The sequence below is a fragment of the Ambystoma mexicanum genome, chromosome 13 (assembly GCF_040938575.1).
Source record: "Ambystoma mexicanum isolate Mex_15411 chromosome 13, UKY_AmexF1_1, whole genome shotgun sequence".
NCBI classification, from domain to species: Eukaryota; Metazoa; Chordata; class Amphibia; order Caudata; family Ambystomatidae; genus Ambystoma; species Ambystoma mexicanum.
Window position 1 is genome coordinate 376,236,920 of NC_090938.1, and position 25,144 is coordinate 376,262,063.

A 25,144-nucleotide genomic window follows, 5' to 3' on the forward strand; every position below is an offset into this window, starting at 1 on the left:
CCCAGCAGTGCAGGGGCAGCCTCCACCAGGCCCCCACTCATGTCCCCCTGCACCCCCACCCCCCAGCAGTGCAGGGGCAGCCTCCACCAGGCCCCCACTCATGTCTACCACCACCCCCAGCCACCAGGGGCAGCCTCCACCAGGCCCCCACTCATGTCTACCACCACCCCCACCCCCCAGGGGCAGCCTCCACCAGACCCCCACTCATGTCCCCTATTACCCCACCCCCCAGCAGTGCAGGGGCAGCCTCCACCAGGCCCCCACTCATGTCCAACTCATGTCTCCCACCACCCTCACCCCCAGCCACCAGGGGCAGCCTCCACCAGGCCCCCACTCCATGTCTACCACCAACCCCACCCCCCAGCAGTGCAGGGGCAGCCTACACCAGGCCCCCGCTCATGTCTACCACCACCCCCACCCCCCAGCAGTGCAGGGGCAGCCTCCACCAGGCCCCCACTTATGTCTCCCACCACCCCCCACCCCCCAGCAGTGCAGGGGCAGCCTCCACCAGGCCCCCACCCATGTCTACCACCACCCCCAGCCACCAGGGGCAGCCTCCACCAGGCCCCCACTCATGTCCCCTATTACCCCCACCCCCAAGCAGTGCAGGGGCAGCCTCCACCAGGCCCCCACTCATGTCTCCCACCCCCCCAGCAGTGCAGGGCAGCCTCCACCAGGCCCCCACTCATGTCTCCCACCACCCCCTACCCCCCAGCAGTCCGGGGCACCCTCCACCAGGCCCCCACTGATGTCCAACTCATGTCTCCCACCACCCTCACCCCCCAGCCACCAGGGGCAGCCTCCACCAGGCCCCCACTCATGTCTCCCACCACCCCCACCCCCCAGCAGTGCAGGGGCAGCCTCCACCAGGCCCCCACTCATGTCTACCACCACCCCCACCCCCCAGCCACCAGGGGCAGCCTCCACCAGGCCCCCAATCATGTCTACCACCACCCCCACCCCCCAGCAGTGCAGGGGCAGCCTCCACCAGGCCCCCACCCATGTCTACCACCACCCCCACCCCCCAGCCACCAGGAGCAGCCTCCACCAGTCCCCCACTCATGTCTACCACCACCCCCACCCCCCAGCCACCAGCCACCAGGGGCAGCCTCCACCAGGCCCCCAATCATGTCCCCCTGCACCCCCACTCCCCAGCAGTGCAGGGGCAGCCTCCACCAGGCCCCACTCATGTCTACCAGCCACCAGGGGCAGCCTCCACCAGGCCCCCACTCATGTCTCCCACCACCCCCACCCCCCAGCAGTGCAGGGGCAGCCTCCACCAGGCCCCCACCCATGTCTACCACCACCCCCACCCCCCAGGGGCAGCCTCCACCAGGCCCCCACTCATGTCTACCACCAACCCCACCCCCCAGCAGTGCAGGGGCAGCCTCCACCAGGCCCCCACTCTTGTCTACCACCACCCCCACCCCCCAGCAGTGCAGGGGCAGCCTCCACCAGGCCCCCACTCATGTCCCCCTGCACCCCCACCCCCCAGCAGTGCAGGGGCAGCCTCCACCAGGCCCCCACTCATGTCTACAACCACCCCCAGCCACCAGGGGCAGCCTCCACCAGGCCCCCACTCATGTCTACCACCACCCCCACCCCCCAGGGGCAGCCTCCACCAGACCCCCACTCATGTCCCCTATTACCCCACCCCCCAGCAGTGCAGGGGCAGTCTCCACCAGGCCCCCACTCATGTCCAACTCATGTCTCCCACCACCCTCACCCCCAGCCACCAGGGGCAGCCTCCACCAGGCCCCCACTCATGTCCCCCTGCACCCTCACCCCCCAGCAGTGCAGGGGCAGCCTCCACCAGGCTCCACTCATGTCTACCACTGCCCCCACCCCCCCAGCAGTGCAGGGGCAGCCTCCACCAGGCCCCCACTCATGTCCCCCCCGCACCCCCACCCCCCAGCAGTACAGGGGCAGCCTCCACCAGGCCCCCACTCATGTCTACCACCACCCCCACCCCCCAGCCACCAGGGGCAGCCTCCACCAGGCCCCCACTCATGTCTACCACCACCCCCACCCCCCAGCAGTGCAGGGGCAGCCTCCACCAGGCCCCCATGCATGTCTACCACCCCCCCCCAGGGGCAGCCTCCACCAGGCCCCCACTCATGTCTCCCACCACCCCACCCCCCAGCAGTGCAGGGGCAGCCTCCACCAGGCCCCCACTCATGTCTACCACCACCCCCACCCCCCAGCCACCAGGGGCAACCTCCACCAGGCCCCCACTCATGTCTCCCACCACCCCCACCCCCACCCCCCAGCAGTGCAGGGGCAGCCTCCACCAGGCCCCCACTCATGTCCCCCTGCACCTCCACCCCCCAGCAGTGCAGGGGCAGCCTCCACCAGGCCCCCACTCATGTCTACCACCACCCCCACCCCCCAGGGGCAGCCTCCACTAGACCCCCACTCATGTCCCCTATTAACCCACCCCCCCGGCAGTGCAGGGGCAGCCTCCACCAGGCCCCCACTCATGTCCAACTCATGTCTCCCACCACCCTCAGCCCCAGCCACCAGGGGCAGCCTCCACCAGGCCCCCACACATGTCCCCCTGCACCCCCACCCCCCAGCAGTGCAGGGGCAGCCTCCACCAGGCTCCACTCATGTCTACCACTGCCCCCACCCCCCCAGCCACCAGGGGCAGCCTCCACCAGGCCCCCACTCATGTCTACCACCAACCCCACCCCCCAGCAGTGCAGGGGCAGCCTACACCAGGCCCCCGCTCATGTCTACCACCACCCCCACCCCCCAGCAGTGCAGGGGCAGCCTCCACCAGGCCCCCACTTATGTCTCCCACCACCCCCACCCCCCAGCAGTGCAGGGGCAGCCTCCACCAGGCCCCCACCCATGTCTACCACCACCCCCAGCCACCAGGGGCAGCCTCCACCAGGCCCCCACTCATGTCCCCTATTACCCCCACCCCCAAGCAGTGCAGGGGCAGCCTCCACCAGGCCCCCACTCATGTCTCCCACCCCCCCAGCAGTGCAGGGCAGCCTCCACCAGGCCCCCACTCATGTCTCCCACCACCCCCTACCCCCCAACAGTCCGGGGCACCCTCCACCAGGCCCCCACTGATGTCCAACTCATGTCTCCCACCACCCTCACCCCCAGCCACCAGGGGCAGCCTCCACCAGGCCCCCACTCATGTCTCCCACCACCCCCACCCCCCAGCAGTGCAGGGGCAGCCTCCACCAGGCCCCCACTCATGTCTACCACCACCCCCACCCCCCAGCCACCAGGGGCAGCCTCCACCAGGCCCCCAATCATGTCTACCACCACCCCACCCCCCAGCAGTGCAGGGGCAGCCTCCACCAGGCCCCCACCCATGTCTACCACCACCCCCACCCCCCAGCCACCAGGAGCAGCCTCCACCAGGCCCCCACTCATGTCTACCACCACCCCCACCAGTGCAGGGGCAGCCTCCACCAGGCCCCCACTCATGTCCCCCTGCACCCCCAGCAGTGCAGGGGCAGCCTCCACCAGGCCCCCACTCATGTCTCCCACCACCCCCTACACCCCAGCAGTCAGGGGCACCCTCCACCAGGCCCCCACTCATGTCCAACTCATGTCTCCCACCACCCCCACCCCCCAGCAGTGCAGGGGCAGCCTCCACCAGGCCCCCACTCATGTCTCCCACCACCCCCACCCCCCAGCAGTGCAGGGGCAGCCTCCACCAGGCCCCCACTCATGTCCCCCTGCACTCCCACCTCCCAGCAGTGCAGGGGCAGCCTCCACCAGGCCCCCACTCATGTCTACCACCACCCCCACCCCCCAGCCACCAGGGGCAGCCTCCACCAGGCCCCCACTCATGTCTACCACCACCCCCACCCCCCAGCAGTGCAGGGGCAGCCTCTACCAGGCCCCCACTCATGTCTCCCACCACCCACACCCCCCAGCAGTGCAGGGGCAGCCTCCACCAGGCCCCCACCCATGTCTACCACCACCCCCACCCCCCAGCCACCAGGGGCAGCCTCCAACAGGCCCCCACTCATGTCCCCTATTACCCCCACCCCCCAGCAGTGCAGGGGCAGCCTCCACCAGGCCCCCACTCATGTCTCCCACCACCCCCACCCCCCAGCAGTGCAGGGGCAGCCTCCACCACCCCCACCCCCCAACCACCAGGGGCAGCCTCCACCAGGCCCCCACTCATGTCCAACTCATGTCTCCCACCACCCTCACCCCAGCCACCAGGGGCAGCCTCCACCAGGCCCCCACTCATGTCTCCCACCACCCCCAGCAATGCAGGGGCAGCCTCCACCAGGCCCCCACTCATGTCCCCCTGCACCCCCACCCCCCAGCAGTGCAGCGGCAGCCTCCACCAGGCCCCACTCATGTCTACCACTCCCCCCAGCCACCAGGGGCAGCCTCCACCAGGCCCCCACTCATGTCTCCCACCACCCCCACCCCCAGCAGTGCAGGGGCAGCCTCCACCAGGCCCCCACCCATGTCTACCACCACCCCCACCCCCCAGGGGCAGCCTCCACCAGGCCCCCACTCATGTCTACCACCAACCCCACCCCCCAGCAGTGCAGGGGCAGCCTCCACCAGGCCCCCACTCTTGTCTACCACCACCCCCCAGCAGTGCAGGGGCAGCCTCCACCAGGCCCCCACTCATGTCTCCCACCACCCCCACCCCCAGCAGTGCAGGTGCAGCCTCCACCAGGCCCCCACTCATGTCTCCCACCACCCCCACCCCCCAGCCACCAGGGGCACCCTCCACCAGGCCCCCACTTATGTCCCCTATTACCCCCACCCCCCAGCAGTGCAGGGGCAGCCTCCACCAGGCCCCCACTCATGTCTCCCACCCCCACCACCCCCCAGCAGTGCAGGGGCAGCCTCCACCAGGCCCCCACTCATGTCCCCCTGCACCCCCACCCCCCAGCAGTGCAGGGGCAGCCTCCACCAGGCCCCACTCATGTCTACCACTCCCCCCAGCCACCAGGGGCAGCCTCCACCAGGCCCCCACTCATGTCTCCCACCACCCCCACCCCCCAGCAGTGCAGGGGCAGCCTCCACCAGGCCCCCACCCATGTCTACCACCACCCCCACCCCCCAGGGGCAGCCTCCACCAGGCCCCCACTCATGTCTACCACCAACCCCACCCCCCAGCAGTGCAGGGGCAGCCTCCACCAGGCCCCCACTCTTGTCTACCACCACCCCCACCCCCCAGCAGTGCAGGGGCAGCCTCCACCAGGCCCCCACTCATGTCTCCCACCACCCCTACCCCCCAGCCACCAGGGGCAGCCTCCACCAGGCCTCCACTTATGTCCCCTATTACCCCCACCCCCCAGCAGTGCAGGGGCAGCCTCCACCAGGCCCCCACTCATGTCTCCCACCCCCACCACCCCCCAGCAGTGCAGGGGCAGCTTCCACCAGGCCCCCACTCATGTCTCCCACCACCCCCTACCCCCCAGCAGTCCGGGGCACCCTCCACCAGGCCCCCACTGATGTCCAACTCATGTCTCCCACCACCCTCACCCCCCAGCCACCAGGGGCAGCCTCCACCAGGCCCCCACTCATGTCTCCCACCACCCCCACCCCCCAGCAGTGCAGGGGCAGCCTCCACCAGGCCCCCACTCATGTCCCCCCACACCCCCACCCCCCAGCAGTACAGGGGCAGCCTCCACCAGGCCCCCACTCATGTCTACCACCACCCCCACCCCCAGCCACCAGGGGCAGCCTCCACCAGGCCCCCACTCATGTCTACCACCACCCCCACCCCCCAGCAGTGCAGGTGCAGCCTCCACCAGGCCCCCATGCATGTCTACCACCACCCCCACCCCCCAGCCACCAGGGGCAGCCTCCACCAGGCCCCCACTCATGTCCCCCTGCACCCCCACCCCCCAGCAGTGCAGGGGCAGCCTCCACCAGGCCCCCACTCATGTCTACCACCACCCCCACCCCCCAGGGGCAGCCTCCACTAGACCGCCACTCATGTCCCCTATTACCCCACGCCCCAGCAGTGCAGGGGCAGCCTCCACCAGGCCCCCACTCATGTCCAACTCATGTCTCCCACCACCCTCACCCCCAGCCACCAGGGGCAGCCTCCACCAGGCCCCCACTCATGTCCCCCTGCACCCCCACCCCCCAGCAGTGCAGGGGCAGCCTCCACCAGGCTCCACTCATGTCTACCACTGCCCCCACCCACCAGGGGCAGCCTCCACCAGGCCCCCACTCATGTCTACCACCAACCCCACCCCCCAGCAGTGCAGGGGCAGCCTACACCAGGCCCCCGCTCATGTCTACCACCACCCCCACCCCAGCAGTGCAGGGGCAGCCTCCACCAGGCCCCCACTTATGTCTCCCACCACCCCCACCCCCAGCAGTGCAGGGGCAGCCTCCACCAGGCCCCCACCCATGTCTACCACCACCCCCAGCCACCAGGGGCAGCCTCCACCAGGCCCCCACTCATGTCCCCTATTACCCCCACCCCCAAGCAGTGCAGGGGCAGCCTCCACCAGGCCCCCACTCATGTCTCCCACCCCCCCAGCAGTGCAGGGCAGCCTCCACCAGGCCCCCACTCATGTCTCCCACCACCCCCTACCCCCCAGCAGTCCGGGGCACCCTCCACCAGGCCCCCACTGATGTCCAATTCATGTCTCCCACCACCCTCACCCCCAGCCACCAGGGGCAGCCTCCACCAGGCCCCCACTCATGTCTCCCACCACCCCCACCCCCCAGCAGTGCAGGGGCAGCCTCCACCAGGCCCCCACTCATGTCTACCACCACCCCCAGCCACCAGGGGCAGCCTCCACCAGGCCCCCACTCATGTCTACCACCACCCCCACCCCCCAGCAGTGCAGGGGCAGCCTCCACCAGGCCCCCACCCATGTCTACCACCACCCCCACCCCCAGCCACCAGGAGCAGCCTCCACCAGGCCCCCACTCATGTCTACCACCACCCCCACCCCCCAGCCACCAGCCACCAGGGGCAGCCTCCACCAGGCCCCCACTCATGTCCCCTATTACCCCCACCCCCCAGCAGTGCAGGGGCAGCCTCCACCAGGCCCCCACTCATGTCTACCACCACCCCCTAGCCACCAGGGGGAGCCTCCACCAGGCCCCCACTCATGTCTCCCACCACCCCCACCAGTGCAGGGGCAGCCTCCACCAGGCCCCCACTCATGTCCCCCTGCACCCCCACCCCCCAGCAGTGCAGGGGCAGCCTCCACCAGGCCCCCACTCATGTCTCCCACCACCCCCTACACCCCGGCAGTCAGGGGCACCCTCCACCAGGCCCCCACTCATGTCCAACTCATGTCTCCCACCACCCCCACCCCCCAGCAGTGCAGGGGCAGCCTCCACCAGGCCCCCACTCATGTCTCCCACCACCCCCACCCCCCAGCAGTGCAGGGGCAGCCTCCACCAGGCCCCCACTCATGTCCCCCTGCACTCCCACCTCCCAGCAGTGCAGGGGCAGCCTCCACCAGGCCCCCACTCATGTCTACCACCACCCCCAGCCACCAGGGGCAGCCTCCACCAGGCCCCCACTCATGTCTACCACCACCCCCACCCCCCAGCAGTGCAGGGGCAGCCTCTACCAGGCCCCCACTCATGTCTCCCACCACCCACAGCCCCCAGAAGTGCAGGGGCAGCCTCCACCAGGCCCCCACCCATGTCTACCACCACCCCCACCCCCCAGCCACCAGGGGCAGCCTCCAACAGGCCCCCACTCATGTCCCCTATTACCCCCACCCCCCAGCAGTGCAGGGGCAGCCTCCACCAGGCCCCCACTCATGTCTCCCACCACCCCCACCCCCCAGCAGTGCAGGGGCAGCCTCCACCACCCCCACCCCCCAACCACCAGGGGCAGCCTCCACCGGGCCCCCACTCATGTCCAACTCATGTCTCCCACCACCCTCACCCCAGCCACCAGGGGCAGCCTCCACCAGGCCCCCACTCATGTCTCCCACCACCCCCAGCAGTGCAGGGGCAGCCTCCACCAGGCCCCCACTCATGTCCCCCTGCACCCCCACCCCCCAGCAGTGCAGGGGCAGCCTCCACCAGGCCCCACTCATGTCTACCACTCCCCCCAGCCACCAGGGGCAGCCTCCACCAGGCCCCCACTCATGTCTCCCACCACCCCCACCCCCCAGCAGTGCAGGGGCAGCCTCCACCAGGCCCCCACCCATGTCTACCACCACCCCCACCCCCCAGGGGCAGCCTCCACCAGGCCCCCACTCATGTCTACCACCAACCCCACCCCCCAGCAGTGCAGGGGCAGCCTCCACCAGGCCCCCACTCTTGTCTACCACCACCCCCACCCCCCAGCAGTGCAGGGGCAGCCTCCACCAGGCCCCCACTCATGTCTCCCACCACCCCCACCCCCCAGCAGTGCAGGGGCAGCCTCCACCAGGCCCCCACTAATGTCTCCCACCACCCCCACCCCCCAGACACCAGGGGCAGCCTCCACCAGGCCCCCACTTATGTCCCCTATTACCCCCACCCCCCAGCAGTGCAGGGGCAGCCTCCACCAGGCCCCCACTCATGTCTCCCACCCCCACCACCCCCCAGCAGTGCAGGGGCAGCTTCCACCAGGCCCCCACTCATGTCTCCCACCACCCCCTACCCCCCAGCAGTCCGGGGCACCCTCCACCAGGCCCCCACTGATGTCCAACTCATGTCTCCCACCACCCTCACCCCCCAGCCACCAGGGGCAGCCTCCACCAGGCCCCCACTCATGTCTCCCACCACCCCCACCCCCCAGCAGTGCAGGGGCAGCCTCCACCAGGCCCCCACTCATGTCTACCACCACCCCCACCCCCCAGCCACCAGGGGCAGCCTCCACCAGGCCCCCACTCATGTCTACCACCACCCCCACCCCCCAGCAGTGCAGGGGCAGCCTCCACCAGGCCCCCACCCATGTCTACCACCACCCCCACCCCCCAGCCACCAGGGGCCGCCTCCACCAGGCCCCCACTCATGTCTACCACCACCCCCAGCCACCAGGGGCAGCCTCCACCAGGCCCCCACTCATGTCTACCACCACCCCCCAGCCACCGGCCACCAGGGGCCGCCTCCACCAGGCCCCCACTCATGCCTCCCACCACCCCCACCCCCCAGCAGTGCAGGGGCAGCCTCCACCAGGCCCCCACTCATGTCTACCACAGCCCCCCAGCCACCAGGGGCAGCCTCCACCAGGCCCCCACTCATGTCTCCCACCACCCCCACCCCCCAGCAGTGCAGGGGCAGCCTCCACCAGGCCCCCACTCATGTCTCCCACCACCCCCTACCCCTAGCAGTCAGGGGCACCCTCCACCAGGCCCCCACTCATGTCTCCCACCACCCCCACCCCCCAGCAGTGCAGGGGCACCCTCCACCAGGCCCCCACTCATGTCTCCCACCACCCCCACCCCCCAGCAGAGCAGGGGCACCCTCCGCCAGGCCCCCACCCATGTCTACCACCACCCCCACCCCCCAGCCACCAGGGGCAGCCTCCACCAGGCCCCCACTCATGTCTCCCACCACCCCCATCCCCCAGCAGTGCAGGGGCAGCCTCCACCGGGCCCCCACTCGTGTCCCCCTGCACCCCCACCCCCCAGCAGTGCAGGGGCAGCCTCCACCGGGCCCCCACTCGTGTCCCCCTGCACCCCCACCCCCCAGCAGTGCAGGGGCAGCCTCCACCAGGCCCCCACTCATGTCTACCACCACCCCACCCCCCAGCCACAAGGGGCAGCCTCCACCAGGCCCCCACTCATGTCTACCACCACCCCCACCCCCCAGCAGTGCAGGGGCAGCCTCCACCAGGCCCCCACCCATGTCTACCACCACCCCCACCCCCCAGCCACCAGGGGCAGCCTCCACCAGGCCCCCACTCATGTCCCCTATTACCCCCACCCCCCAGCAGTGCAGGGGCAGCCTCCACCAGGCCCCCACTCATGTCTCCCACCACCCCCACCCCCCAGCAGTGCATGGGTAGCCTCCAGCAGGCCCCCACTCATGTCTACCACCACCCCCACCCCCCAACCACCAGGGGCAGCCTCCACCAGGCCCCCACTCATGTCCAACTCATGTCTCCCACCGCCCTCACCCCCAGCCACCAGGGGCAGCCTCCACCAGGCCCCCACTCATGTCCCCCTGCACCCCCACCCCCCAGCAGTGCAGGGGCAGCCTCCACCAGGCCCCCACTCATGTCTACCACCACCCCCCCCAGCCACCAGGGGCAGCCTACACCAGGCCCCCACCCATGTCTACCACCACCCCCCAGCCACCAGGGGCAGCCTCCACCAGGCCCCCACTCATGTCTACCACCACCCCCACCCCCCAGCAGTGCAGGGGCAGCCTCTTCCAGGCCCCCACTCATGTCTCCCACCACCCCCATCCCCCAGCAGTACAGGGGCAGCCTCCACCGGGCCCCCACTCATGTCTCCCACCACCCCCACCCCCCAGCAGTGCAGGGGCAGCCTCCACCAGGCCCCCACTCATGTCCAACTCATGTCTCCCACCACCCTCACCCCCAGCCACCAGGGGCAGCCTCCACCAGGCCCCCACTCATGTCCCCCTGCACCCCCACCCCCCAGCAGTGCAGGGGCAGCCTCCACCAGGCTCCACTCATGTCTACCACCGCCCCCACCCCCCAGCAGTGCAGGGGCAGCCTCCACTAGCCCCCCACTCATGTCTCCCACCACCCTCTACCCCCAGCAGTCAGGGGCAGCCTACACCAGGCCCCCACCCATGTCTACCACCACCCCCACCCCCCAGCCACCAGGGGCAGCCTCCACCAGGCCCCCACTCATGTCTCCCACCACCCCCATCCCCCAGCAGTGCAGGGGCAGCCTCCACCGGGCCCCGACTCATGTCCCCCTGCACCCCCACCCCCCAGCAGTGCAGGGGCAGCCTCCACCAGGCCCCCACTCATGTCTACCACCACCCCACCCCCCAGCTACCAGGAGCAGCCTCCACCAGGCCCCCACTCATGTCCAACTCATGTCTCCCACCGCCCTCACCCCCAGCAGTGCAGGGGTAGCCTCCACCAGGCCCCCACTCATGTCTCCCACCACCCCCACCCCCCAGCAGTGCAGGGGCAGCCTCCACCAGGCCCCCACCCATGTCTACCACCACCCCCACCCCCCAGCCACCAGGGGCAGCCTCCACCAGGCCCCCACTCATGTCTACCTCCAACCCCACCCCCCAGCAGTGCAGGGGCAGCCTCCACCAGGCCCCCACTCTTGTCTACCACCACCCCACCCCCCAGCAGTGCAGGGGCAGCCTCCACCAGCCCCCCACTCATGTCTCCCACCACCCCCACCCCCCAGCAGTGCAGGGGCAGCCTCCACCAGGCCCCCACCCATGTCTACCACCCCCCCACCCCCCAGCCACCAGGGGCAGCCTCCACCAGGCCCCCACTCATGTCCCCTATTACCCCCACCCCCCAGCAGTGCAGGGGCAGCCTCCACCAGGCCCCCACTCATGTCTCCCACCCCCACCACCCCCCAGCAGTGCAGGGGCAGCCTCCACCAGGCCCCCACTCATGTCTCCCACCACCGCCTACCCCCCAGCAGTCCGGGGCACCCTCCACCAGGCCCCCACTGATGTCCAACTCATGTCTCCCACCACCCTCACCCCCCAGCCACCAGGGGCAGCCTCCACCAGGCCCCCACTCATGTCTCCCACCACCCCCACCCCCCGGCAGTGCAGGGGCAGCCTCCACCAGGCCCCCACTCATGTCCCCCTGCACCCCCACCCCCCAGCAGTGCAGGGGCAGCCTCCACCAGGCCCCCACTCATGTCTACCACCACCCCCCAGCCACCAGGGGCCGCCTCCACCAGGCCCCCACTCATGTCTACCACCACCCCCAACCCCCAGCAGTGCAGGGGCAGCCTCCACCAGGCCCCCACTCATGTCCCCTATTACCCCCACCCCCCAGCAGTGCAGGGGCAGCCTCCACCAGGCCCCCACTCATGTCTCCCACCACCCCCACCCCCCAGCAGTGCAGGGGCAGCCTCCACCAGGCCCCCACTCATGTCTCCCACCACCCCCTACACCCCAGCAGTCAGGGGCACCCTCCACCAGGCCCCCACTCATGTCCAACTCATGTCTCCCACCACCCCCACCCCCCAGCAGTGCAGGGGCAGCCTCCACCAGGCCCCCACTCATGTCTCCCACCACCCCCACCCCCCAGCAGTGCAGGGGCAGCCTCCACCAGGCCCCCACTCATGTCCCCCTGCACTCCCACCTCCCAGCAGTGCAGGGGCAGCCTCCACCAGGCCCCCACCCATGTCTACCACCACCCCCACCCCCCAGGGGCAGCCTCCAACAGGCCCCCACTCATGTCCCCTATTACCCCCACCCCCCAGCAGTGCAGGGGCAGCCTCCACCAGGCCCCCACTCATGTCTCCCACCACCCCCACCCCCCAGCAGTGCAGGGGCAGCCTCCACCACCCCCACCCCCAACCACCAGGGGCAGCCTCCACCAGGCCCCCACTCATGTCCAACTCATGTCTCCCACCACCCTCACCCCAGCCACCAGGGGCAGCCTCCACCAGGCCCCCACTCATGTCTCCCACCACCCCCACCCCCAGCAGTGCAGGGGCAGCCTCCACCAGGCCCCCACTCATGTCCCCCTGCACCCCCACCCCCCAGCAGTGCAGGGGCAGCCTCCACCAGGCCCCACTCATGTCTACCACTCCCCCCAGCCACCAGGGGCAGCCTCCACCAGGCCCCCACTCATGTCTCCCACCACCCCCACCCCCCAGCAGTGCAGGGGCAGCCTCCACCAGGCCCCCACCCATGTCTACCACCACCCCCACCCCCCAGGGGCAGCCTCCACCAGGCCCCCACTCATGTCTACCACCAACCCCACCCCCCAGCAGTGCAGGGGCAGCCTCCACCAGGCCCCCACTCTTGTCTACCACCACCCCCACCCCCCAGCAGTGCAGGGGCAGCCTCCACCAGGCCCCCACTCATGTCTCCCACCACCCCCACCCCCCAGCAGTGCAGGGGCAGCCTCCACCAGGCCCCCACTCATGTCTCCCACCACCCCCACCCCCCAGCCACCAGGGGCAGCCTCCACCAGGCCCCCACTTATGTCCCCTATTACCCCCACCCCCCAGCAGTGCAGGGGCAGCCTCCACCAGGCCCCCACTCATGTCTCCCACCCCCACCACCCCCCAGCAGTGCAGGGCAGCTTCCACCAGGCCCCCACTCATGTCTCCCACCACCCTCTACCCCCCAGCAGTCCGGGGCACCCTCCACCAGGCCCCCACTGATGTCCAACTCATGTCTCCCACCACCCTCACCCCCCAGCCACCAGGGGCAGCCTCCACCAGGCCCCCACTCATGTCTCCCACCACCCCCACCCCCCAGCAGTGCAGGGGCAGCCTCCACCAGGCCCCCACTCATGTCTACCACCACCCCACCCCCCAGCCACCAGGGGCAGCCTCCACCAGGCCCCCACTCATGTCTACCACCACCCCCACCCCCCAGCAGTGCAGGGGCAGCCTCCACCAGGCCCCCACCCATGTCTACCACCACCCCCACCCCCCAGCCACCAGGGGCCGCCTCCACCAGGCCCCACTCATGTCTACCACCACCCCCAACCCCCAGCCACCAGGGGCAGCCTCCACCAGGCCCCCACTCATGTCTACCACCACCCCCCAGCCACCGGCCACCAGGGGCCGCCTCCACCAGGCCCCCACTCATGCCTCCCACCACCCCCACCCCCCAGCAGTGCAGGGGCAGCCTCCACCAGGCCCCCACTCATGTCTACCACAGCCCCCCAGCCACCAGGGGCAGCCTCCACCAGGCCCCCACTCATGTCTCCCACCACCCCCACCCCCCAGCAGTGCAGGGGCAGCCTCCACCAGGCCCCCACTCATGTCTCCCACCACCCCCTACCCCAAGCAGTCAGGGGCACCCTCCACCAGGCCCCCACTCATGTCTCCCACCACCCCCACCCCCCAGCAGTGCAGGGGCACCCTCCACCAGGCCCCCACTCATGTCTCCCACCACCCCCACCCCCCAGCAGAGCAGGGGCACCCTCCACCAGGCCCCCACCCATGTCTACCCCCACCCCCCAGCCACCAGGGGCAGCCTCCACCAGGCCCCCACTCATGTCTCCCACCACCCCCATCCCCCAGGTGCAGGGGGGCAGCCTCCACCGGGCCCCCACTCGTGTCCCCCTGCACCCCCACCCCCCAGCAGTGCAGGGGCAGCCTCCACCGGGCCCCCACTCGTGTCCCCCTGCACCCCCACCCCCCAGCAGTGCAGGGGCAGCCTCCACCAGGCCCCCACTCATGTCTACCACCACCCCATCCCCCAGCCACAAGGGGCAGCCTCCACCAGGCCCCCACTCATGTCTACCACCACCCCCACCCCCCAGCAGTGCAGGGGCAGCCTCCACCAGGCCCCCACCCATGTCTACCACCACCCCCACCCCCAGCCACCAGGGGCAGGCCTCCACCAGGCCCCCACTCATGTCCCCTATTACCCCCACCCCCCAGCAGTGCAGGGGCAGCCTCCACCAGGCCCCCACTCATGTCTCCCACCACCCCCACCCCCACCCCCCAGCAGTGCATGGGTAGCCTCCAGCAGGCCCCCACTCATGTCTACCACCACCCCCACCCCCCAACCACCAGGGGCAGCCTCCACCAGGCCCCCACTCATGTCCAACTCATGTCTCCACCGCCCTCACCCCCAGCCACCAGGGGCAGCCTCCACCAGGCCCCCACTCATGTCCCCCTGCACCCCCACCCCCCAGCAGTGCAGGGGCAGCCTCCACCAGGCCCCCACTCATGTCTACCACCACCCCCCCAGCCACCAGGGGCAGCCTACACCAGGCCCCCACCCATGTCTACCACCACCCCCCAGCCACCAGGGGCAGCCTCCACCAGGCCCCCACTCATGTCTACCACCACCCCCACCCCCCAGCAGTGCAGGGGCAGCCTCTACCAGGCCCCCACTCATGTCTCCCACCACCCCCACCCCCAGCAGAGCAGGGGCACCCTCCACCAGGCCCCCACCCATGTCTACCACCACCCCCACCCCCCAGCCACCAGGGGCAGCCTCCACCAGGCCCCCACTCATGTCTCCCACCACCCCCATCCCCAGCAGTGCAGGGGCAGCCTCCACCGGGCCCCCACTCATGTCTCCCACCACCCCCACCCCAGCAGTGCAGGGGTAGCCTCCACCAGGCCCCCCACTCATGTCCAACTCATGTCTCCCACCGCCCTCACCCCCAGCCACCAGGGGCAGCCTCCACCAGGCCCCCACTCATGTCCCCTGCACCCCCACCCCCCAGCAGTGCAGGGGCAGCCTCCACCAGGCTCCACTCATGTCTACCACCACCCCCACCCCCCAGCAGTGCAGGGGCAGCCTCCACTAGCCCCCCACTCATGTCTCCCACCACCCTCTACCCCCAGCAGTCAGGGGCAGCCTACACCAGGCCCCCACCCATGTCTACCACCACCCCACCCCCCAGCCACCAGGGGCAGCCTCCACCAGGCCCCCACTCATGTCTCCCACCACCCCCATCCCCCAGCAGTGCAGGGGCAGCCTCCACCGGGCCCCGACTCATGTCCCCCTGCACCCCCACCCCCAGCAGTGCAGGGGCAGCCTCCACCAGGCCCCCACTCATGTCTACCACCACCCCACCCCCATCCACCAGGGGCAGCCTCCACCAGGCCCCCACTCATGTCCAACTCATGTCTCCCACCGCCCTCACCCCCAGCAGTGCAGGGGCAGCCTCCACCAGGCCCCCACTCATGTCTCCCACCACCCCCACCCCCCAGCAGTGCAGGGGCAGCCTCCACCAGGCCCCCACTCATGTCTACCACCACCCCCACCCCCCAGCAGTGCAGGGGCAGCCTCTACCAGGCCCCCACTCATGTCTCCCACCACCCACACCCCCCAGCAGTGCAGGGGCAGCCTCCACCAGGCCCCCACCCATGTCTACCACCACCCCCACCCCCCAGCCACCAGGGGCAGCCTCCAACAGGCCCCCACTCATGTCCCCTATTACCCCCACCCCCCAGCAGTGCAGGGGCAGCCTCCACCAGGCCCCCACTCATGTCTCCAACCACCCCCACCCCCCAGCAGTGCAGGGGCAGCCTCCACCACCCCACCCCCAACCACCAGGGGCAGCCTCCACCAGGCCCCCACTCATGTCCAACTCATGTCTCCCACCACCCTCACCCCAGCCACTAGGGGCAGCCTCCACCAGGCCCCCACTCATGTCTCCCACCACCCCCACCCCCAGCAGTGCAGGGGCAGCCTCCACCAGGCCCCCACTCATGCCCCCCTGCACCCCCACCCCCCAGCAGTGCAGGGGCAGCCTCCACCAGGCCCCACTCTGTCTACCACCCCCCCAGCCACCAGGGGCAGCCTCCACCAGGCCCCCACTCATGTCTCCCACCACCCCCACCCCCCAGCAGTGCAGGGGCACCCTCCACCAGGCCCCCACCCATGTCTACCACCACCCCCACCCCCCAGGGGCAGCCTCCACCAGGCCCCCACTCATGTCTACCACCAACCCCACCCCCCAGCAGTGCAGGGGCAGCCTCCACCAGGCCCCCACTCTTGTCTACCACCACCCCCACCCCCCAGCAGTGCAGGGGCAGCCTCCACCAGGCCCCACTCATGTCTCCCACCACCCCCACCCCCCAGCAGTGCAGGGGCAGCCTCCACCAGGCCCCCACTCATGTCTCCCACCACCCCCACCCCCAGCCACCAGGGGCAGCCTCCACCAGGCCCCCACTTATGTCCCCTATTACCCCCACCCCCCAGCAGTGCAGGGGCAGCCTCCACCAGGCCCCCACTCATGTCTCCCACCCCCACCACCCCCAGCAGTGCAGGCAGCTTCCACCAGGCCCCACTCATGTCTCCACCACCCCCTACCCCCCAGCAGTCCGGGGCACCCTCCACCAGGCCCCCACTGATGTCCAACTCATGTCTCCCAACCCTCACCCCCCAGCCACCAGGGGCAGCCTCCACCAGGCCCCCACTCATGTCTCCCACCACCCCCCACCCCCCAGCAGTGCAGGGGCAGCCTCCACCAGGCCCCCACTCATGTCTACCACCACCCCCACCCCCCAGCAACCAGGGGCAGCCTCCACCAGGCCCCCACTCATGTCTACCACCACCCCCACCCCCCAGCAGTGCAGGGGCAGCCTCCACCAGGCCCCCACCCATGTCTACCACCACCCCCACCCCCCAGCCACCAGGGGCCGCCTCCACCAGGCCCCCACTCATGTCTACCACCACCCCCAACCCCCAGCCACCAGAGGCAGCCTCCACCAGGCCCCCACTCATGTCTACCACCACCCCCCAGGCACCGGCCACCAGGGGCCGCCTCCACCAGGCCCCCACTCATGCCTCCCACCACCCCCACCCCCCAGCAGTGCAGGGGCAGCCTCCACCAGGCCCCCACTCATGTCTACCACAGCCCCCCAGCCACCAGGGGCAGCCTCCACCAGGCCCCCACTCATGTCTCCCACCACCCCCACCCCCCAGCAGTGCAGGGGCAGCCTCCACCAGGCCCCCACTCATGTCTCCCACCACCCCCTACCCCTAGCAGTCAGGGGCACCCTCCACCAGGCCCCCACTCATGTCTCCCACCACCCCCTACCCCTAGCAGTCAGGGGCACCCTCCACCAGGCCCCCACTCATGTCTCCCAACCCCCCCACCCCCCAGCAGTGCAGGGGCACCCTCCACCAGGCCCCCACTCATGTCTCCCACCACCCCCACCCCCCAGCAGAGCAGGGGCACCCTCCACCAGGCCCCCACCCATGTCTACCACCACCCCCACCCCCCAGCCACCAGGGGCAGCCTCCACCAGGCCCCCACTCATGTCTCCCACCACCCCCATCCCCCAGCAGTGCAGGGGCAGCCTCCACCGGGCCCCCACTCGTGTCCCCCTGCACCCCCACCCCCCAGCAGTGCAGGGGCAGCCTCCACCGGGCCCCCACTCGTGTCCCCCTGCACCCCCACCCCCCAGCAGTGCAGGGGCAGCCTCCACCAGGCCCCCACTCATGTCTACCACCACCCCACCCCCCAGCCACAAGGGGCAGCCTCCACCAGGCCCCCACTCATGTCTACCACCACCCCCACCCCCCAGCAGTGCAGGGGCAGCCTCCACCAGGCCCCCACCCATGTCTACCACCACCCCCACCCCCCAGCCACCAGGGGCAGCCTCCACCAGGCCCCCACTCATGTCCCCTATTACCCCCACCCCCCAGCAGTGCAGGGGCAGCCTCCACCAGGCCCCCACTCATGTCTCCCACCACCCCCACCCCCCAGCAGTGCATGGGTAGCCTCCAGCAGGCTCCCACTCATGTCTACCACCACCCCCACCCCCCAACCACCAGGGGCAGCCTCCACCAGGCCCCCACTCATGTCCAACTCATGTCTCCCACCGCCCTCACCCCCAGCCACCAGGGGCAGCCTCCACCAGGCCCCCACTCATGTCCCCCTGCACCCCCACCCCCCGGCAGTGCAGGGGCAGCCTCCACCAGGCCCCCACCCATGTCTACCACCACCCCCCAGCCACCAGGGGCAGCCTCCACCAGGCCCCCACTCATGTCTACCACCACCCCCACCCCCCAGCAGTGCAGGGGCAGCCTCTACCAGGCCCCCACTCATGTCTCCCACCCCCCCCCACCCCCCAGCAGAGCAGGGGCACCCTCCACCAGGCCCCCACCCATGTCTACCACCACCCACACCCCCCGGCCACCAGGGGCAGCCTCCACCAGGCCCCCACTCATGTCTCCCACCACCCCCATCCCCCAGCAGTGCAGGGGCAGCCTCCACCGGGCCCCCACTCATGTCTCCCACCACCCCCACCCCCCAGCAGTGCAGGGGCAGCCTCCACCAGGCCCCCACTCATGTCCAACTCATGTCTCCCACCACCCTCACCCCCAGCCACCAGGGGCAGCCTCCACCAGGCCCCCACTCATGTCCCCCTGCACCCCCACCCCCCAGCAGTGCAGGGGCAGCCTCCACCAGGCTCCACTCATGTCTACCACCGCCCCCACCCCCCAGCAGTGCAGGGGCAGCCTCCACTAGCCCCCCACTCATGTCTCCCACCACCCTCTACCCCCAGCAGTCAGGGGCAGCCTACACCAGGCCCCCACCCATGTCTACCACCACCCCCACCCCCAGCCACCAGGGGCAGCCTCCACCAGGCCCCCACTCATGTCTCCCACCACCCCCATCCCCCAGCAGTGCAGGGGCAGCCTCCACCGGGCCCCGACTCATGTCCCCCTGCACCCCCACCCCCCAGCAGTGCAGGGGCAGCCTCCACCAGGCCCCCACTCATGTCTACCACCACCCCACCCCCCAGCCACCAGGGGCAGCCTCCACCAGGCCCCCACTCATGTCCAACTCATGTCTCCCACCGCCCTCACCCCCAGCAGTGCAGGGGCAGCCTCCACCAGGCCCCCACTCATGTCTCCCACCACCCCCACCCCCCAGCAGTGCAGGGGCAGCCTCCACCAGGCCCCCACCCATGTTTACCACCACCCCCACCCCCCAGCCACCAGGGGCAGCCTCCACCAGGCCCCCACTCATGTCTACCTCCAACCCCACCCCCCTGCAGTGCAGGGGCAGCCTCCACCAGGCCCCCACTCTTGTCTACCACCACCCCACCCCCCAGCAGTGCAGGGGCAGCCTCCACCAGCCCCCCACTCATGTCTCCCACCACCCCCACCCCCCAGCAGTGCAGGGGCAGCCTCCACCAGGCCCCCACCCATGTCTACCACCACCCCCACCCCCCAGCCACCAGGGGCAGCCTCCACCAGGCCCCCACTCATGTCTCCCACCCCCACCACCCCCCAGCAGTGCAGGGGCAGCCTCCACCAGGCCCCCACTCATGTCTCCCACCACCGCCTACCCCCCAGCAGTCCGGGGCACCCTCCACCAGGCTCCCACTGATGTCCAACTAAGGTCTCCCACCACCCTCACCCCCCAGCCACCAGGGGCAGCCTCCACCAGGCCCCCACTCATGTCTCCCACCACCCCCACCCCCGGCAGTGCAGGGGCAGCCTCCACCAGGCCCCCACTCATGTCCCCCTGCACCCCCACCCCCCAGCAGTGCAGGGGCAGCCTCCACCAGGCCCCCACTCATGTCTACCACCACCCCTCAGCCACCAGGGGCTGCCTCCACCAGGCCCCCACTCATGTCTCCCACCACCCCCACCCCCGGCAGTGCAGGGGCAGCCTCCACCAGGCCCCCACTCATGTCCCCCTGCACCCCCACCCCCCAGCAGTGCAGGGGCAGCCTCCACCAGGCCCCCACTCATGTCCCCTATTACCCCCACCCCCCAGCAGTGCAGGGGCAGCCTCCACCAGGCCCCCACTCATGTCTCCCACCACCCCCACCCCCCAGCAGTGCAGGGGCAGCCTCCACCAGGCCCCCACTCATGTCTACCACCACCCCCCCAGCCACCAGGGGCAGCCTCCACCAGGCCCCCACTCATGTCTACCACCACCCCCACCCCCCAGCAGTGCAGGGGCAGCCTCCACCAGGCCCCCACTCATGTCTCCCACCACCCCCTACCCCCAGCAGTCAGGGGCACCCTCCACCAGGCCCCCACTCATGTCCAACTCATGTCTCCTACCACCCTCACCCCCCAGCCACCAGGGGCAGCCTCCACCATGCCCCCACTCATGTCTCCCACCACCCCCACCCCCCAGCAGTGCAGGGGCAGCCTCCACCAGGCCCCCACCCATGTCTACCACCACCCCCAGCCACCAGGGGCAGCCTCCACCAGGCCCCCACTCATGTCTCCCACCACCCCCATCCCCCAGCAGTGCAGGGGCAGCCTCCACCAGGCCCCCACCCATGTCTACCTCCACCCCCACCCCCCAGCCACCAGGGGCAGCCTCCACCAGGCCCCCACTCATGTCTCCCACCACCCCCACCCCCCAGCAGTGCAGGGGAAGCCTCCACCAGGCCCCCACTCATGTCCCCCTGCACCCCCACCCCTCAGCAGTACAGGGGCAGCCTCCACCAGGCCCCCACTCATGTCTACCACCACCCCCACCCCCCAGGGGCAGCCTCCACCAGGCCCCCACTCATGTCTACCACCACCCCCACCCCCCACCCCCCACCCCCCAGGGGCAGCCTCCACCAGGCCCCCACTCATGTCTCCCACCACCCCCACCCCCCAGCAGTGCAAGGGCAGCCTCCACCAGGCCCCCACTCATGTCCCCCTGCACCCCCACCCCCCAGCAGTGCAGGGGCAGCCTCCACCAGGCCCCCACTCATGTCTACCACCACCCCCAGCCACCAGGGGCAGCCTCCACCAGGCCCCCACTCATGTCTACCACCACCCACACCCCCCAGCAGTGCAGGGGCAGCCTCCACCAGGCCCCCACTCATGTCTCCCACCACCCCCACCCCCAGCAGTGCAGGGGCAGCCTCCACCAGGCCCCCACCCATGTCTACCACCACCCCCACCCCCAACCACCAGGGGCATCCTCCACCAGGCCGCCACTCATGTCCAACTCATGTCTCCCACCACCCTCACCCACCAGGGGCAGCCTCCACCAGGCCCCCACTCATGTCTCCCACCACCCCCACCCCCCAGCAGTGCAGGGGCAGCCTCCACCAGGTCCCCACTCATGTCCCCCAGCACCCCCACCCCCCAGCAGTGCAGGGGCCGCCTCCACCAGGCCTCGCTCATGTCTACCACTGCCCCCACCCCCCAGCCACCAGGGGCAGCCTCCACCAGGCCCCCACTCATGTCTCCCACCACCCCCTACCCCCAGCAGTCAGGGGCACCCTCCACCAGGCCCCCACTCATGTCCAACTCATGTCTCCTACCACCCTCACCCCCCAGCCACCAGGGGCAGCCTCCACCATGCCCCCACTCATGTCTCCCAGCACCCCCACCCCCCAGCAGTGCAGGGGCAGCCTCCACCAGGCCCCCACCCATGTCTACCACCACCCCCAGCCACCAGGGGCAGCCTCCACCAGGCCCCCACTCATGTCTCCCACCACCCCCACCCCCCAGCAGTGCAGGGGCAGCCTCCACCAGGCCCCCACCCATGTCTACCCCAGCCACCAGGGGCAGCCTCCACCAGGCCCCCAATCATGTCTCCCACCACCCCCACCCCCCAGCAGTGCAGGGGCAGCCTCCACCAGGCCCCCACTCATGTCCCCCTGCACCCCCACCCCTCAGCAGTACAGGGGCAGCCTCCACCAGGCCCCCACTCATGTCTACCACCACCCCCCACCCCCCAGGGGCAGCCTCCACCAGGCCCCCACTCATGTCTACCACCACCCCCACCCCCCAGCCACCAGGGGCAGCCTCCACCAGGCCCCCACTCATGTCTCCCACCCCCCCACCCCCCAGCAGTGCAGGGGCAGCCTCCACCAGGCCCCCACTCATGTCCCCCTGCACCCCCACCCCCCAGCAGTGCAGGGGCAGCCTCCACCAGGCCTCGCTCATGTCTACCACTGCCCCCACCCCCCAGCCACCAGGGGCAGCCTCCACCAGGCCCCCACTCATGTCTCCCACCACCCCCTACCCCCAGCAGTCAGGGGCACCCTCCACCAGGCCCCCACTCATGTCCAACTCATGTCTCCTACCACCCTCACCCCCCAGCCACCAGGGGCAGCCTCCACCATGCCCCCACTCATGTCTCCCAGCACCCCCACCCCCCAGCAGTGCAGGGGCAGCCTCCACCAGGCCTCGCTCATGTCTACCACTGCCCCCACCCCCCAGCCACCAGGGGCAGCCTCCACCAGGCCCCCACCCATGTCTACCACCACCCCCAGCCACCAGGGGCAGCCTCCACCAGGCCCCCACTCATGTCTCCCACCACCCCCATCCCCCAGCAGTGCAGGGGCAGCCTCCACCAGGCCTCGCTCATGTCTACCACTGCCCCCACCCCCCAGCCACCAGGGGCAGCCTCCACCAGGCCCCCACTCATGTCTCCCACCGCCCCCACCCCCCAGCATTGCAGGGGCAGCCTCCACCAGGCCCCTACCCATGTCTACCACCACCCCCACCCCCCAGCCACCAGGGGCAGCCTCCACCAGGCCCCCACTCATGTCTACCACCAACCCCACCCCCCAGCAGTGCAGGGGCAGCCTCCACCAGGCCCCCACTCATGTCTACCTCCAACCCCACCCCCCTGCAGTGCAGGGGCAGCCTCCACTAGCCCCCCACTCATGTCTCCCACCACCCTCTACCCCCAGCAGTCAGGGGCAGCCTACACCAGGCCCCCACCCATGTCTACCACCACCCCCACCCCCCAGCCACCAGGGGCAGCCTCCACCAGGCCCCCACTCATGTCTCCCACCACCCCCATCCCCCAGCAGTGCAGGGGCAGCCTCCACCGGGCCCCGACTCATGTCCCCCTGCACCCCCACCCCCCAGCAGTGCAGGGGCAGCCTCCACCAGGCCCCCACTCATGTCTACCACCACCCCACCCCCCAGCCACCAGGGGCAGCCTCCACCAGGCCCCCACTCATGTCCAACTCATGTCTCCCACCGCCCTCACCCCCAGCAGTGCAGGGGCAGCCTCCACCAGGCCCCCACTCATGTCTCCCACCACCCCCACCCCCCAGCAGTGCAGGGGCAGCCTCCACCAGGCCCCCACCCATGTCTACCACCACCCCCACCCCCCAGCCACCAGGGGCAGCCTCCACCAGGCCCCCACTCATGTCTACCTCCAACCCTCAGCCACCAGGGGCTGCCTCCACCAGGCCCCCACTCATGTCTCCCACCACCCCCACCCCCCGGCAGTGCAGGGGCAGCCTCCACCAGGCCCCCACTCATGTCCCCCTGCACCCCCACCCCCCAGCAGTGCAGGGGCAGCCTCCACCAGGCCCCCACTCATGTCTACCACCACCCCTCAGCCACCAGGGGCTGCCTCCACCAGGCCCCCACTCATGTCTACCACCACCCCCAACCCCCAGCAGTGCAGGGGCAGCCTCCACCAAGCCCCCACTCATGTCCCCTATTACCCCCACCCCCCAGCAGTGCAGGGGCAGCCTCCACCAGGCCCCCACTCATGTCTCCCACCACCCCCACCCCCCAGCAGTGCAGGGGCAGCCTCCACCAGGCCCCCACTCATGTCTACCACCACCCCCCCAGCCACCAGGGGCAGCCTCCACCAGGCCCCCACTCATGTCTACCACCACCCCCACCCCCCAGCAGTGCAGGGGCAGCCTCCACCAGGCCCCCACTCATGTCTCCCACCACCCCCTACCCCCAGCAGTCAGGGGCACCCTCCACCAGGCCCCCACTCATGTCCAACTCATGTCTCCTACCACCCTCACCCCCCAGCCACCAGCCTCCACCATGCCCCCACTCATGTCTCCCACCACCCCCACCCCCCAGCAGTGCAGGGGCAGCCTTCACCAGGCCCCCACCCATGTCTACCACCACCCCCAGCCACCAGGGGCAGCCTCCACCAGGCCCCCACTCATGTCTCCCACCACCCCCATCCCCCAGCAGTGCAGGGGCAGCCTCCACCAGGCCCCCACCCATGTCTACCTCCACCCCCACCCCCCAGCCACCAGGGGCAGCCTCCACCAGGCCCCCACTCATGTCTCCCACCACCCCCACCCCCCAGCAGTGCAGGGGAAGCCTCCACCAGGCCCCCACTCATGTCCCCCTGCACCCCCACCCCTCAGCAGTACAGGGGCAGCCTCCACCAGGCCCCCACTCATGTCTACCACCACCCCCACCCCCCACCCCCCAGGGGCAGCCTCCACCAGGCCCCCACTCATGTCTCCCACCACCCCCACCCCCCAGCAGTGCAAGGGCAGCCTCCACCAGGCCCCCACTCATGTCCCCCTGCACCCCCACCCCCCAGCAGTGCAGGGGCAGCCTCCACCAGGCCCCCACTCATGTCTACCACCACCCCCAGGGGCAGCCTCCACCAGGCCCCCACTCATGTCTACCACCACCCACACCCCCCAGCAGTGCAGGGGCATCCTCCACCAGGCCCCCACTCATGTCTCCCACCACCCCCACCCCCACCCCCAGCAGTGCAGGGGCAGCCTCCACCAGGCCCCCACCCATGTCTACCACCACCCCCACCCCCAACCACCAGGGGCATCCTCCACCAGGCCGCCACTCATGTCCAACTCATGTCTCCCACCACCCTCACCCACCAGGGGCAGCCTCCACCAGGCCCCCACTCATGTCTCCCGCCACCCCCACCCCCCAGCAGTGCAGGGGCAGC